Source organism: Gigantopelta aegis, chromosome 3 (assembly GCF_016097555.1).
Source record: "Gigantopelta aegis isolate Gae_Host chromosome 3, Gae_host_genome, whole genome shotgun sequence".
Classification (NCBI taxonomy): domain Eukaryota; kingdom Metazoa; phylum Mollusca; class Gastropoda; order Neomphalida; family Peltospiridae; genus Gigantopelta; species Gigantopelta aegis.
Window position 1 is genome coordinate 82,088,893 of NC_054701.1, and position 16,588 is coordinate 82,105,480.

The 16,588-nt window shown below is 35.2% G+C and overlaps 1 protein-coding gene across 4 annotated transcripts in view; it reads right to left on the reverse strand.

Annotated features, from left to right (window-relative positions):
- Positions 1-16,588, reverse strand: part of LOC121369164 (plexin-A4-like) — an 80,501-nt gene that overhangs the window by 58,254 nt on the left and 5,659 nt on the right. For 2 of the 4 annotated variants that reach the window (XM_041494063.1, XM_041494060.1), the window contains exon 1: positions 3,188-3,322. The exons of 1 other annotated variant lie outside the window; for it this stretch is intronic. The gene's annotated coding sequence lies outside the window, so the exon portion shown is untranslated. Of the gene's footprint in view, positions 1-3,187; positions 3,323-3,434; positions 3,562-16,588 lie in introns of those variants that run through there. One more of the 4 variants, XM_041494061.1, reaches the window with a different exon arrangement.

The following is a 16,588-nucleotide window of genomic DNA, read 5'->3' on the forward strand; positions in this document are numbered from 1 at the left end:
AGGATAGTACATACCAAGACCTTTGTTACACTAGTTGTGGAGCATTGGCTGGAATGAGCATATAAAAGTAATAATTTAAGTAGTAACTTATGTGGTAACAGCAGTGAAGCTAGGTCGTAGACTGGACAACACATACCATTAGATTTTGTAATTTTAAAACTGTGAAATACTGATCAGCGACAAAAACACAGGTGACTCAATAACTAGTGGAAAAACAATGTTAAAAATACCATTTCTGAAGCACTATATTTGCAGTCGCAAGTTGTTTCAAGCATTGAAGATATCCTTATTCAAGGGTTCCATCTGCAAGCAAATCACCGACCATGGTGTATTTGTAGTCTGAATGCACCATTAGTGCAAACTTTTCACCCGAACCTCATGTAAGACTGCATTATGTCAGTGTGTGTTTAAACCCACTGATGTGGCAAGGATACAAGCCAAGATTAACCCAGCTTTACTTCCATGAATTGCTGGTCGGATTTCAGCTATGTCAATAGAGAAAGCTAAACGTTTGTAAAGTCATTTGTGCATGTCACCTAAACAATATTGAAGAGAGAAGGTTATATTTAAAAAAAAAAAAAACGTTAAAGTATTTTTTCTTTAATGACACAACTACAGAGCTATTGAATATCAAACATATGATAAATCTGACATGTGGTCTTTAGAGAAAACCTGCTACATTTTTCCATTAGTAGCAAGGGATCTTTTACATGTACCACCTCAGACAGGACAACACACACATGGCCCTTGATATAGGAGGGGGGGGGGGGAAGGAGGGGGGAGGGGGGGAGAGAGAGAGAGAGAGAGAGAGAGGAGGGAGAGAGAGAGGGTGTATCAATATGAAAAATACAATTTAAATAAAACACCTAAAACAACACTGTCCAAATGCTGTTATGTTACAGCAAACCAAATTCTTTTTAAGACTGACCTTTCTCTTTCTTTAAATTAACCTATTATTTTTCTAATTATATAAAATGAATGAAAAAAAAGAAGAAAGAAATGTTTTATTTAACGATGCACTCAACACATTTTATTTACGGTTATATGGCATCAGACACATGATTAAGGACCACGCAGATATTGAGAGAGGAAACCCGCTGTTGTCACTTCATGGGCTACTCTTTTTGATTAGCAAGGGATCTTTTATATACACCATCCCACAGATAGGGTAGTATACATAACGGCCTTTGATATACCAGTTGTGATGCACTGGCTGGAGTGAGAAATAGCCCAATGGGCCCACCGATGGGGATCAATCCCAGACTGACTACGCATCGAATGAGCACTTTACCACTGGGCTACTCCCCCCCCCCCCCCCCCCCTAAAATGAATAGATTAACAGACATGTAACTAATGACATGTTGAGTCAGATTAGAGGTAATAACATTTTGATTAAAGGATTGGGCTGGAGACATAAACATCTAAGAGAAATCTTCAACAGTCATCAGTGAATCAGATTTACTGCTTGACAGTTTTCTAATCAGTGACTATAAACAAAGGGAGAGAATCAATATCGCTAGTGACACTTACGTGAGTCACAAGTGTTTCCTGGCACCACAGATCATTGAATAATGGTCTCGGGAGTTAATACTGTGTTCATAACGCGGCCCCACATGTGTCGATTAAATAACACTGCCAATCAAGTAGTGCTGTTCCGATTAATACTTCCAGGTAGCTTATACAACAGAGTGGTAATAACCCATTAATGTGTTTGTTGGTAGTCAATTAAGTTAGTTAGGAAAAGATAAAGGAAAGGTGGAATGTTTTTTTTTTTTAAATGATTTCTTGGTATATAGTTTATGGGCTGTTTACACAACAAAATATACTCTCTTTTTTTGTTATCTCCACCACCCCACAAAACCATTCATCAAAATTGTTGATTTTGTAAGGAATATTTGTCATTAACATTTAAGGTTTAAAAGCATATGATGGCATTAACACATACCATGAGTTTTGCTAAAACTGTCGAACACGGACTAGTATAGAAGTAACCAAATGCATGAGTCCAATAAGGAACATCTTAGTGAATGGCCACATAACTATATCCCACTCTGAAAGGTCACTTACTAAATAGTAAATGTATGGTTGCCCAAAATTATAATTAAGTTAAGTTAATGTTTATTTTTATATTAATCTTTATTTTGTTTTATTTTATTGTTTTTATTTTATTTATTTTTTAGGATACCAGGGATTTTCCCTGTAACCATGTCCACAATGAACAAATATTATTTACAAAAAATATTTTAAACAATAAGCAAAATAATTAATAATAAAAATATTTATAAATATTTACCAGTCAGATAAAACAGATTTTTCTTCTTTTAAAATGTAGAGGAAAAAAATCAAAACTAAAATCTAATCCAACAACATTAAATAAACGGTGGAGGCAGATCTAATCCAGAGTAAGTTGTTAGGAAACATCTGAAGGATACACACTTTTATAAAGACATTAGAGTGATAAACTTCACACAACACTGCTACAGTCTGACAAATTGACTGATAATGGGCTGTGAATACACAACTATTTTAGTCTATTTCTAGTTCTGGTCTTGGCTGCTTCTAGAATGGGAACACCTCATGTTTTGTAATTTTTAAGACTAAGAGAGGTCTCTGTTATCACAAAACTTAAGAAAATCTCAATGTTTAACTAGTAGTGACTAGTCACAACTCATGATACAGTTTTAGGATAAATAGGAAAATCTCAATGTTTAACTAGTAGTGACTAGTCACAACTCATGATACAGTTTTAGGATAAATAGGAAAACATAGTTAATTAATTTTTAATAAACATATAACATAACACTGATAATGGTTTATGATACACATAAAATAAAATTTATTTTTTAAAATATCAACTCAGATTATATGCCAGCAGTATGCCTATCTTTAAAAAGAATTTGATCTTTTAAAATTATTACACATCATTAACAAACACTATTTTCATTAATTAACTTTAGTAATTAATTATTAACTTCAATAATCCGTTTTTATTTGCTCTTCTATTAAATTTTGGTATCAGCTTTCTACCCTAGATACATATAAACACAAAGTCTTGGATGTTTTACTTAAACCAGAAAAAAAAAAAAATAATAATAATAATAATGAGAATATGATAACAAAATACAAAACAAAATGTATGATGATGGTTTTAACGGTCCTGAGTTTTATTCAAACTAAACACACTCACCTTTATCCAGTGATGAAGACAATGTGAAAATACTGAGAATAATGTCCACTGAATTTACGCATATACTTGCACCACTGTTCACAGACTACTCCGACAGACACTGTACTGGCATACATACACCACCCGGCAACTGTATATATATATATATATATATATATACACACACACACACGTGTAATCCACAATGAAAACTTATAGTGTCCGACACCAATTCATGTCTAGAAGTTTGAAAAGCGAACTACCGTACCTTTCTTCTGCTCCGACTGATTGAAAAACACACCAGCCAGTATACAGTAGTCTCATCCAAGCGTGAAATCTTCCTCTGTTACTAACCGATTTCCTCCTCTGCTTGTCCTCCTCCTATCCAGCCAGCTATCAAATCCCATGTCCCACAGAGACTCCCAAGCCAGTCAGAGCGGCAAGCCTCTCAACAACAAAAAAAGCCAGCGCACTCAGTCTGTTGAGTTATGGAAGCAGACAGAGGCGGCATAAAGCCAGGAACAAAAGCCAGCCTTTATGATTTATTGCCCCGTGTTACTCCGGCTACTGTCACGAGCCAGCATCTGCTCTCTCCCCCCTCCCCCACCAACACCACCACCCTGTTCTTCCCAGCAAGCCAGCTCACCTCTCCTAAACACACACGTGCAGTCTACTGCCATAGCAACAGAAAAGAGCAATCATTTAAGGTGAAGTGGGTTGGTTTTTTAAAAAGAGTATAAATAGTGAAAAACAGTAAAAATGCCAAGGAAGAAAGCTTTTTTTTTTTTTTTTACAGATTTGTAAAAACAGGTTTTTGGTTGATTCCCACCATTCAGGGTTATATTTCTTGGTTTGATGAACTTTCATGTCAGTGGGAAATTTATAAATAGAAATATGACTATCTAATGTGTGACATTAATAGACAAAAACATTTTAAAGTTTTAATTTAGTAAGACTATAAGAGTAGGCCTGGCAACCAAAATGATCAATGCTAATATTGCTATTGTGTTTTTACCTTAATTCTAGAACATGCACTGGGTACAAACAATTGTTTAACTGATCCACGTCCTTCTACATGTTAAGTCCAGATTTTAGTTTTTCCCAGTTAGAATTTAAATCTTCAAGGCTTTTCCATACAAGCACCTCAAGCGAGCGCTCAACCGACTGAGCTTCAAAAACTTGTACAAAGTCAAGAAAGTCAAGAATGTCAAAAAGTCAAGAAGTTTGTTTGGTCTTCAAAACAATACTGATTAATTACACAACTAAAGGTGAAAAAAACAACAACAACAAAAAACAATTTATTAGAATGACCATAATTTCATTCTAATGTGTTCTGCTCAAAACAATTACATTTCTGCTCTACTGGATTTTTCATTCAAAGGATATACCTCAACAGATGAACTACCAGCAATCGGGTTCATAAAAATTATAGATTTTTTTTTTCTTCAAAAATAATTTCTTAATTTAAAATACGAAACTCAGGCCTCTTAAAATCAGAAGAATGATGTTTCATTTGCAAATCTAATTAAATTGCTTAAGTAAAGAAGGAGTTTATTTTTTGTGCAACCCATAAATTGCCTGAAATCTCAACAATTGAACAAAAGACATTCCAAAAAGGTAAAAAAAACTACCCCCACTAATGTTAGTATGGTATAGTCAATTGCAGTAAACAGGTTTGTCTGTAAATGTTTCTTAATCCAGGTTTTCAACATAATGAGATATGAATAAGAATATATTCTGCTGAACAAAACCTATTTGATAGAAGTCTATGAAAAGCATGTACAATGCAACACCATAAAGTTCTATTCTTATATCATATGTTCAATCATAGTCTAAAACATCAAAGAATCAAAGTAACCAGCAAACCAACACCCAAAAGCCCACAGCAATACAATATTATTTGAAAACCCATGCTGGCTATAATGAGATAATAAAACATGTAACATACGGGAAATACAGCCAAATTACATGCAATGTTTGATCTTACAAAACACATTACCTGGGGCAGGTATAGCACAGGTGGCAACAAGAAGTGCAAACAAATGTTCTTTGAGCCATAACAGGATGAAAAGAACCCAAGGGACAAACATGCTTGTCATGGACTAGGCAGATTGTAACAAACTGCTCAGGGATTGCACTTGGAAGGAAACGGGAGAATATTTACTACACTGTTTTGAGGAGTGCACATGACTAAATAAAATCAAGTTTATTAGTTAGGTTCGACTTGATTGTTTTTAATGCAGGTAACTTTGTATTATTACAATGCTGTGGTATGGGCTTTCCTGTCTGTGGTAAAGTGCATATAATTATATAAAAGATCCCTTGCTGTGTAAGGAACCGGCCTCGGTGGCGTGGTGGTTAGGCCATCGGTCAACAGGCTGGTAGGTACTGGGTTCGGATCTCAGTCGAGGCATGGGATTTTTAATCCAGATACCGACTCCAAACCCTGAGTGAGTGCTCCGCAAGGCTCAATTTAAACCACTTGCACCGACCAGTGATCCACAACTGGTTCACAAAGGCCATGGTTTGTACTATCCTGACTGTGGGAAGCACAAATAAAAGATCCCTTGCTGCTAATCGGAAAGAGTAGCCCATGAAGTGGCGACAGTGGGTTTCCTCTCCAAATCTGTGTGGTCCTTAACCATATAACCGTAAATAAAACGTGTTGAGTGCGTTGTTAAATAAAACATTTTTCTTTCTTTCTTTTTTTTGCTGTGTAAGGAAAAATGCAGCATGTTTCCTCTAATGACTGCATGTCAGAATTATCAAAAGTTTAACATCCAATAGCAGATGATTAATTAATCAATGTGCTCTAGTGGCATCATTAAAAAACAACTTTAATTCTGTACCATTAGATGATATAGTGGTAGAGAGTTTGTGAGTGGCCATTTCAGAGAATAATATTTTTAAAGGGATTGTCCATCATAAGTCATTTTAGTGACTAACATAACATTAAATACATTTTCTTGTTTAGAATATCTGTTTTCAGTGGTCATATTTTTTCATACATACAAAATTTTTGGGAGCTAAAATCTGGTTTGGACTATTAAACAAACATCAAGATGAAAACAAACATCTTCCTAATTCTAGGTAATTCTAGATTTTAGGTAACTGGATATGGGTTTTTACTATAGAAACAGTCGGTCAACGTTTTCAACAACAATCGATTAAATATTTTTGTAATTGATTAATCTATCGATAGATTTCTCATTCCAGTCAGTGCTCCACAACTGGTGTAACAAAGGCCGTGGTGTGTACTATCTTATCTGTGAGATGGTGCATATAAAAGATCCCTTGCTGCTAATCAAAAAGAATATCAATAGAGCCCAACAGAAAGAAAAGAAATGTTTTATTTAACGACATACTCAACACATTTTATTTACGGTTATATGGTGTCAGACATATAGTTAAGGACCACACAGATTTTGAGAGGAAACCCGCTGTCGCCACTACATGACCTACTCTTTCCGATTAGCAGCAAGGGATCTTTTATTTGAACTTCCCACAGGCAGGATAGCACAAACCATGGCCTTTGCTGAACCAGTTATGGATCACTGGTCGGTGCAAGTGTTTTACCCATTGAGCCTTGCGGAGCACTCACTCAGGGTTTGGAGTTGGTATCTGGATTAAAAATCCCATGCCTCGACTTGGATCCGAACCCAGTACCTACCAACCTATAGACCGATGGCCTAACCACTATGCCACCGAGGCCGGAGAGCCCAACAGATAAATTTTCAGTAGTAATTAATCACAGAAACATCATTAACATATTGCATATACAGAGACAGTGATATTCCACACAAGAAAATGTATTTCATCTCATCTCATGTAATTTTAGCTATTAAAAATGTACTATAAATACAAGAAAGTTTGTTTTGTGTAAGGACACCACTAGAGCACATTGGGTGTCAAACATATGGTAATTTTGACACAGTCAGAGATGAAACCCGCTACATTTTCCCATTAGTAGCAAGGGATCTTTTATATGCACCATCCCACAGACAGGATAGCACATACCACGGCCTTCGATATACCAGTTGTGATGCACTAGCTAGAGCGAGAAATAGCCCAACAGGCCCACTGAGGGGGGTCGATCCTAGACCGACCACGCATCAAGTGAGTGTTTTCCCACTGGGCTACGATATATACAAGAAAACACATTGCAATTGCATCAAAGTGAGAGCAGGCTCTTTAAGAAGTACATTCGCCAACATGTGATGAAGAGAAAGCAGCCGACTCACCTGTTTTACCGGCAGACAGATCTCGTGTGATTACCAAATCCCAAGATAAATCTGGATTTTATAAAACCTCTACAGAGAAAGCAGGAAGTCAGCAATATGGAACTGCTCCTCTGAAACAACTCCATCAAAAGTGCACACATATGATGGAATATGCATCTAGAAATTTATTCTTCTTCAAGAAGCAATTTCCTTCATATCCAATTACAGACATTTGCAGACTTCAAAACTCATCAGACTATTTTATGGTTCTTCAACTTGTCTGATGTTTTTTCGCCCAATGGCATTTGACGGTTTTTGCAGAAAACAGAATCCATGATGAGGGCAATAAAATTTGGAAGGGCCCTAATGCTCCAGATTTGCACCCAGTTTAGTTAGGAAAAACAAGCTTTGTCTGTATTATGGCATATACTTGATGCCTGTTTCCCCAACATGCGTTCTACATAAAAACCATAAATAAGTAATGTGTACTCAGTCTGGCCAAACAGAGGCAGGATTTACTGGGTGATAGTTAGTTTGCTTTGTTTAACATCACTACAGCACATTGATTTATTCATTATCGACTATTGGATGTCAAACATTTGGTAATTCTGACATAGTTTTAGAGTGAAAATGTTTATTTAGTTTACTGACAACACTAGAGCACATTGATTTATTAATCATCGGCTATTGGATGTCAAAAATTTGGTAATTCTGACATAGTTTTAGAGAAGAAATCCACAAAAAAAATTCCATTAGTAGCAAGGGATCTTTTAAATGCACCATCCCACAGACAGCAGTGTTATCGTTTTTGTTATTCCCATCTTCATCGAATGTGATAAAATATTATAGCCAACTGATAAAAAATTTTGTTTTTGTAGTGGCGGTGTATATATTATTTGGCACCCAAGATGAAGGATTTTAATGCTAAACACTACCACTTCCACTGATTTTATAAGCGGTGATATCCCCCCAAAATGAAAAGTTTACAATGTTATAAGAACTGCTGAATAAACAGAATGACAGAAATGACAGAAAGTAAAAATTGTCAGTTACAATCAATTATATCTGTAACTGAGAACAAAATATCAGACGACAGTTAGTGGAAACAAAAGATAGAGTGACCGTTCTGATCACGTGACAAATTTGGCACCAAATAAGTGGGGGGTTTTCAGTTGGAGATTGCCGAATCCATAAAAAATTAAAATGTTTTCATTGCTCAAATAAAATATAACTTTTATTGTGTGTATTAAACATAAAAATGGATACAAGTATGGGACAAAATAGAGGCTGTTAAAAATACAATTAAATTACATTACGGTAACTGTCGTAAATGTTTCGTCAGTTGCTTTTTCATACACAACGCGGCTTGTTTTCTTTGATGTCCAGTGTGCAGACTGATCGTTGTGGGTTTTTTTTATGTGTGAAAAAAAGTGTGCATTTGGAAATAGTGGAGATAGGTGCTGGAAAATATAGTAGGGTGCTGGAAAATAAAGAGGGGCGCAGAAAAATAAAGGAGGGCAGAGAACGTGAAAGGAGGACGGCAAAATGCAATAGCAGGGCGGGCCGCCCCACTTAAATGGAGCAGCGAGAACACTGGACAAGATAGCACATACCATGACCTTTGAAATACCAGTTGTGATGTACTAGCTGGAATGTGAAACTTGGTGATAAGAGCACCTTGACTGAGGTGCAATGAGACATAGGATCTATTTCCTTTAGTGGATCCATCGGATTATTGACTTATTTTTTTATCCAACCATGGCTCCATAATTTGTATATCAAAAGTCATGGTATGTGCTGACCTGTCTGTGAAGAACTGCACATAAGATACCTTGATACTAACTGGAAGATAATACTTAATGTGGCAACAGCAATATCTTTTCTGATTTCCTCTGACAACTTTCCCTGTGTTTGGAACATATCTACCATATAGAGCTTGGCGATATACCATATATACCGTTTGGTATCAGTATTATGTCAATACCAATTTGCCATACCAAGCAAATTTCAAAATACAGAAATTTCTGTATTGAGAAATCTTTTGCGCCATTTAGTAAAGCACTAACAATATATCTGACAAATGCAAAATGGGTTGGGTATAAATCAGATGAGAGCCTTGTGTACGGAATTTAATTTTATTTAGATGAAATTAGCAGGTGAACCATAACTCATGCATGCATTTAAAGGCAAGCATACTGAAAATACCACTCGATATCGGTATTGGTATTGTATCAAGACCGAATACCATACTGACAATGAGGTAAATCACCCCAAAAATACCAACTTCAAATTTCAATACCGCCCAGCTCTATTACTAATTCAACTAGTGTTGGAGATTAGATGGTATTTCATCACTGATCATAATTGGTGTGCACAGTTGGTTAGAATTATATGAACAAAAATAGAATTTAATTATAGGGAGCATTGTCATGTTCGCTGGAATGGATAAAAAAAATATGATACTTTTACCTTTAATATAATAATAACAATTTAATATCCTTTTTTAAAGTTGCAGACCTTAGTTTTAACACGTAGAAATTAACACTGGTTAATTTACAAACATGTTAACACATTTGGATAAAGTTACAATATATCAAACAAAGAGTGTGATACAGAAATAGGGAAAATATCCTTTAAAATGCAGTCCATGGTATTAGAAACATTAGTGACTAGAAACACTTTGGATGAATGAATGGAAATGGATAGTCACAACAATAGGGAAAATATCCTTTAAAATGCAGTCCATGGTATTAGAAACATTAGTGACTAGAAACACTTTGGATGAATGAATGGAAATGGATAGTCACAACAATAGGGAAAATATCCTTTAAAATGCAGTCCATGGTATTAGAAACATTAGTGACTAGAAACACTTTGGATGAATGAATGGAAATGGATAATCACAACAATAGGGAAAATATCCTTTAAAATGCAGTCCATGGTATTAGAAACATTAGTGACTAGAAACACTTTGGATGAATGAATGGAAATGGTTAATCACAACAATAGGGAAAATATCCTTTAAAATGCAGTCCATGGTATTAGAAACATTATAGTGACTAGAAACACTTTGGATGAATGAATGGAAATGGATAATCACAACAATAGGGAAAATATCCTTTAAAATGCAGTCCATTGTATTAGAAACATTAGTGACTAGAAACACTTTGGATGAATGAATGGAAATGGATAATCACAACAATAGGGAAAATATCCTTTAAAATGCAGTCCATGGTATTAGAAACATTAGTGACTAGAAACACTTTGGATGAATGAATGGAAATGGATAATCACAACAATAAAATCTAAATAATGTTTGATTTCATTTATCAAGAAATATTTAATGGTTAAAAATGTAAAATGTAAGTAATGTCCAATTTCATTTGTCAAGAAATGCCTAATAGTTAAAAATATGCAGTAGAGTTAAAAACGACCTGTTACTTTAATTTGCAGATGAAAACAAACATATTTACATCAACTAAGGAAAAAATACAGATAACATTTTCCATGACAATTGATTACAAATTTAAATAATCAACCATCACAGCAGTAGAGTTAAACCCATCCATTTGTTTTGCTACAACTGATTATTGGAGCATCACAAATTTAGATGGTGTACAAAAAGTTTTGTTAAGGACACCCCAGCACACTTAAAATACGGGGTGGGACAAAGCCCAGTGGTAAAGCACTTGCTTGATGCATGGTCAGTTTGGGATCGATCCCCATCGGTGGGTCCATTGGGCTATTTCTCGTTCCAGCCAGTGTACGACTGTTATACCAAAGGTCATGGTATGTGCTATCCTGTCTTTGAAATGGTGCATATAAAAGATCCCTTGTTACTAATGGAAAAATGTAGTGGGTTTCCTCTCTAAGACTATATGTCAAAATTGCCAAATGTTTGACATCCAATAGCTGACGATTAATAAATCAATGTGCTCTAGTGGTGTCGTTAAACAGAAAAAACTTTTACTTTGTCTAGTCCAAAACCCTGCTTCTGCCACATAGCTACTGCTACTGAGTATCAGCAAAGGTCTCAGGGGACAATATTTCGTAATCTTAGGTTGAACCGGCAGTCAAATATTAAAGTTTGTTTTGTGTAACGATCCCACTCAAGGCTCACAGTGGAACAAATTTTAGTTTAGCCAAGTTTGAGAAATGTAGAACATTTCCTTGAAAAATCATTTAAATGTGGTTAATATGAGGAACATTTTATTAGCCTGTCTAAATTTTTAGCCATTTTGTATTGAAATTAACAATTAGCTAATCTGGTAATGTACAGGGTGAGCCCTCCCATTAGAACACATCAATGTATTCATCTTCAGCTATGGCACTGGTTGAGACATGAAAGTCCCCAATTAGAGAATTGGTCCGCTGTGGCAGTTCGACCAGACATTACAATGACTAGGTGAATGCTCTACCCAATACCGTATATCTTCGCCTGTAAGTCGATCTCGGCTATAAGTCGAGTCCCTAATTTCAAGCCCCGTAAACTTATTTTTTTTATTGACCCGTTTATAAGTCGACCCATGAAAAACAACTTATAAATATTGAAATATTTCTTATTTTCAGCACATGAGAACAATAATGTTCAATATTTGAACAAAAGAAAATTATTTTACAAACTTCGGTTTTCACGTTTTGTACATCGCAATATAATCAGACTATTCCAATCAAACTATCATTATTACATAGCATCAAAACAAAATATTCCCTTAGTAGATAGTGAAAGCTGTTTGACTGTTACTGTATGGCACTGTACAGATAGTTTTGTGCACAGACAACAACTTTATTTATAAACACTGACAACAGATCACTACGATAAAACTGAAAGTATCATGTTTTGCCGCCATATTAATACATGTAAGGAGGATAACTCTGGAAAGTACACTGGTTTTTGTACCAAATGATGTGTGTCCCTATTGCTCTAGTGAACTGCAGAGATCAGTCTATTTTAAGGGAAAGCTCAGTAATATTCATGAAGTTAATCACCGACAAAACATTGTTTGAACAACCATTAATGCCAGTGACCAGATTTCAAAATAAATTCAGGCAACAGGTAGTTAGTATTGTTTACATTTTTGCTATTAGATGACTGTTAATTTAACTAAGTGGCTGTTGTCTTGGCATGCGAGTGAGATCGTACCCTTTTCGCATAACCAATCTAATGCCAAAATAAATTGGTTATAAAAAATAAATGTGTCAAATTAACATATTTGAGTATAAATACATGGCATACTTCAACAATAAAACTTGTAAAATAATCCCCAAAACAGTACTATTTTTTGGTGAAATTTGTTTACCCTCTTATAAGTCGACCCCCCAAGTTATAAAATAATTTTGGGGTCAAAATAATTCGACTTATAAGCGAAGATATACGGTAATCTAGATCCCACCTCTCAAGATTTAATATTTGGCTTATAACATTTTGTCTAAATTGGCAATTCTGTAATTTTTTCAAAGACATACCAATCCTCTAGATATCTAAAAACTGGCTGAAACTAAATTATTCCCAGTGTGAGCCTTGTAAGTTACATAATAAAAGTATTTTACAATAAACAAGGTATGTGTAGTATCTCAACCTCAACCTGGATTTTACCTTCCAATATTTCATACAACCGAAAATATATATACTGCCAAATAAAATTAAAAATGACTTGTATTTGACTGTAAACATGATTGATATATAGTCACCGATATTCTGAAGAAAAAAAAAAATTACTTAATTTTTTTTTTTTAATCACCAAAAAACCCATTAGTTGAAAACATCTTACAATATCTTCAAACTCGAGACAGTCCCTTTAAGGGTAACTAAATACAAAAATACATTTGCTGAAATCAAAAGTATTCCTTTTTAAATCCCTCCTTTTTTCCCCCTTTTTTTTAACATTTATTCATGTTCAGCAAACATCAAACTAGGAACTTCCTCTGTAGTTAATGATTATCTAAAAACATAAAAAACTGACAGCCGACTTGTGGGACTGTTAAAAATCATCTACACAGCCCTGTCTTTGATGTGAGATCACTGTGAATTATGACCAGCAAGCGTGTCACACGGCCCAACCAACAAAAATTTAAAAACTATTGATTAACCATCAAAGTGGGCAGAAAAGGCCGTTTTACAGATGAATTCACGTGTCCATAACTTCTCAAATGGATCCGCGAGTCGGCGTTTTTCATTAGTCATCTGCGTGTCGGGGTAAGTCGTAAAAATTATGCGCAGGCAACCAAAGTTGTTCAATGACTAATGCGAGTAGTTTACGATCGCGAGTTCAGTTGGCTGATTACAAAGGGCGGGTAACTCAATGAGATCAGAGAGAAGTTTTCTCAACTGTTAACGCCATAATGCATAAATGGCAAATTTGTATCTTTGTTTTGGATTTTATGGCTCCATTTACAAACTGTTTTATGGCCGATTGATTGTCATAATTATGCAAAATGTGACGTCAAGCACTTGGTGTTTTGTGATTGCATAATTAGTCTGATCTGTATAAGACCAAACATAAAATATTATTCATCTCGCCAATTCCCCCGCAGCTGAAGCAGTAAAAGTAACAAATGCTATGCATACAATCAAGAATTTCTTAATGCATGCGAAAAAGGAAAGAAAAAAAACGAAAAAAAAACTTTAGCAGCTGATGGGTGCTATTATTGTTAATCTACACCCAAGCACATGGGATGTGACCATATAAGAGCTCAAAGACATTGGCATAAAGTTCTTGCCGTGACAAGTGTATTCATTCTCGACAATCAGACTACTTAGTGTTCAAGTGGAGTTTTACAAGGCACACAAATCGGCCTGAGAAATAATTTCAACAACTGTTCACGGTAATCGTAGGTTTTCAGACCAAAGCAACAGGCCAAGTTATACACTTGGATGGCTTTCTTCAAATCAGAATGAATGGCTGAAAAGAACGAATGTTTAACGACACCTCAGTACAACTGGAAATAAAAAATGAACAGACAATGATTTTTCAATATGAATGCCGACAAAAAGACTGCTCATTTTATTATTTTGTTTTTTTTAAAGGGCCAGGATTTAACTCTGTCTTGCCTGAAGTGCTTGGATTGTAGGATAGAACCACTGTTGGATTTTTTCCCATTCCAACCAGCATGCTCAATAGCGACGTGCTCAACAACACATCATATAATTACAACATGTTATTGTATATTTATTTTTCAATTTAATTAGTATTATGAAACCTTGATACCCTGTATATTAATTCTGCACTTTAACCAGTTAGCATATTAACATCTTGATAACTAGATTGATGCTTTTGGATTGAAGTGTCTAAAACCCAGTGTTCTCGCTACCTCATTTAAGTGGTGGCGGCCCGCCCCACTATTGCATTTTGCTGCACCCCTTTCACGTTTTGCCGCCCTCCTTTATTTTTCTGCTCCCCTCTTTATTTTCCCACACCCTAGTCTATTTTACAGCACCTATCTCCGCTACTTCCAAATACACACTTTTGTCCACACACACAAAAAACAATGATTAGTCTGCACACATCAAAGGAAACAAGCTGCGTTGTGTGTACGAAAAAGAAACTGACGAAAAATTTACGAGTTATCGTAACGTAATTTAACAGTATTTTTAACAGCCTCTAAGTTGTCCCATACATGTATCCATTTGTATGTTTAATACACACACTAAAAGTTATATTTTATTTGAGCAATAAAAACTTTTTTTTTTAAATTTAGCAATCTCCAATTGAAAAACCCCACTTATTTGGCGCCAAATTTGTCACATGTCTTTTGTTTCCACTAACTATCGTCTGATATTTCGTCCTCAATTGTAGATATAATTGGTTTAACTAATGAATTTTACAATCTGTCATTTCTGTCATTGTGTTTATTCAGCAATTCTTTATAAAATATTATAAACTTTTCATTTTTGGGGATATCACCCCTTATAAAAACAACGGAAGTGGTAGTGTTTATCATTAAAATCATTTATTTTGGGTGCCAAATATTTTATCACAGTGATCAATTCATTCGATGAAGATGGAAATAACAAAAAATGTGTCCGACATATGGGGATCACTTTACAAACATCTTTATTGTTTTTCGTACATCTTGAAATCTTTATTAAAATAATAATAGTAAAACTTTGATCAGTTCAGCAAAATTGGAACTGCCTGTGAATGTCAGACTGACATCTTCGATTCAATTAAAAGACGAGTCAGGCTGTATTTCGTATAAACTTTTTTGTAGCCAAAATAATGAGTATGTCTTTCCACAAAGTCGACCAACAGACAACAATATGGTAACCAAGCTCCCTCCCCCCTTTTTTTGCTTTTAATTTTTTTTTTTTAAAAGGGTGTGGTGCCGCATGGCCACCCTCCTTTAATTTCCACACAGCAAGAATACTGAAAACCACAGACAATAACAAAGGTGTTAAATGGTTGCCATCATCAAACTTTTGCCAATCTCAATATCAATAATTATAACACAAGAAAATAACTGGTCACAAAGATGGACTTGGAGATGTTTATGGTTTGGATTAAATGTTAGGATGGGGTCACAAAATCCAAGGTAGACTACAAGGACTGTTTTGTTCAGTATTGCACTGCGATTAAAACATTATACAGTAGCTGTTAATCAATTTTCAATCTGTTAGAAATATTGGTAATCAATTTTTTTTTAAACAAAATGTTACCTGCTTAATACCCTGAATATGCTGGTACTATTAAAAACATGTATGTCATAATAATTCTACCCAGTGTGTGTATTATATTACACAGATCACATTTAGAGTACACAGTCTTTAAAATTACTATGAAATAACACTACCCATTGATGTACTATTATTATATACCATGGTTTACTATTATATAGATGTAGTTGTAACCTATGTTTCACACAGGAAAATATCGATGGGTGTGACAGCCGTATACCAGACTTTCTCCCCAAAATATGACCGCCAAGGGGCGGGACGTAGCTCTGTGGTAAAGTGCCCCTCGTTTGATGCGCGGTCAGTTTGGGATTGATCCCCGTTGGTGAGCCCATTGGGCTATTCTTATTCCAAAAAGTGCACCTCGACTGGTAGATCAAAGGCTGTGATATGTACTATCCTGTCTGTGGGATGGTGTATATAAAAGATCCCTTGCTACTAATGGGAAAATGTAGCAGGTTTCCTCTCTAAGACTATAAAATAATCAATGTGCTCTAGTGGTGTCATTAAACAAAAACAAAACTTTAAAAC